Source organism: Triticum dicoccoides, chromosome 2B (genome assembly GCF_002162155.2).
Source record: "Triticum dicoccoides isolate Atlit2015 ecotype Zavitan chromosome 2B, WEW_v2.0, whole genome shotgun sequence".
NCBI classification, from domain to species: Eukaryota; Viridiplantae; Streptophyta; class Magnoliopsida; order Poales; family Poaceae; genus Triticum; species Triticum dicoccoides.
In genome coordinates, this window is record NC_041383.1 from 432,588,696 (window position 1) to 432,590,012 (window position 1,317).

A 1,317-nucleotide genomic window follows, 5' to 3' on the forward strand; every position below is an offset into this window, starting at 1 on the left:
GCCGGGCGCGTACGGGTGGCGGGGGCAGCGACGACGGGCGGCGGGGGCCGGGGACGGCGACGAGACGGGCGACGGCGGCCGGGGACGCGACGAGACGGGCCGGCGGCGGCCGGGGATGGCGACGAGACGGGCGCGGCGGGGGCGCGCGGTGACGACGATGACAGGCGGCGGGGGCGGCGAGGGCGACGGCACGGTGGCGCGGCGGCGGCGGCATCTACTAGATCGATGTCTCGCGCGAGAAGTGGAACGAAGTGGCGACGATAACTGATTTTTCGTACGTGGAGTATATATAGAGGGAGCCTTGAGTACCGGTTGAAGCCACCAACCGATACTAAAGGCCAATTTTTGCCAGCCCAAGCGGCGGGAAACGTGGGCCTTTAGTACCGGTTGGTGGCTCCAACCGGTACTAAAGGGCAACACATTAGTACCGGTAGGAGCCTCCAACCGGTACTAATGCCCGTGCGCTGCCACCCGCTATGCGCTACGTTTAGTTCCACCTCGCCGAGCGAAGGGCAGCCGCACTGGTTTATAAACCCAGCCGTGGCTGCCCTTTCGAACTCCTCTATATAGCAGGCTTCTGGGCTTAATTAGGGCGCGCTGCCCTGTGAGCCTGCTGGCCCTACTGGGTATGTACTTGCACACCCAAGGTCTGGCAGGCCCACCGGACAGCGCCCTAACATGTTTTTTATAAATTTTTTTCTTTTCTGCATTATTTACTTTCTTCTATTTATTTTTGAGTAATTTTTTATATAGTTATTTATTTTCTGCTTTATTTTTTTCTTCTATTTATTTCTGAATAGTTTTTTTGCTGTATTTAGTTTCTTCGTGAAGTTTTTTGCTTAATATAATTTATTTTCTTCTATTTATTTTTGAGTAATTTGTTTATATAGTTATTCCTTTTCTGCTTTATTTTTTTCTTCTATTTATTTCTGAATAGTATTTATTTTCTTCTATTTATTTTTGAGTAATTTGTTTATATAGTTATTTCTTTTCTGCTGTATTCAGTTTCTTTGTGAATATTTTTTCTTCATATAATTTTTTTCCTTTTCTGCATTATTTATTTTCTTCTATTTATTTCTGAGTAGTTTCCTCTTCTTCTTCTTCTTCCTCCTATTCTTCTTCTTCCTCTTCTTCTTCTTTTCTTCTTCCACCACCTCCTCCTCCTCCTCTTCTTCTTCTTCTTCTTTTTCTTCTTCTTCTTCTTCTTCTTCCTCCTTCTCCTCTTCTTCTTCTTCTCCTACTCTTCTTCTTCCTCCTCTTCTTCTTCCTCCTCTTATTCTTCTTCTCCTTCTCCTTCTCCTTCTCCTTCTTCTTCTT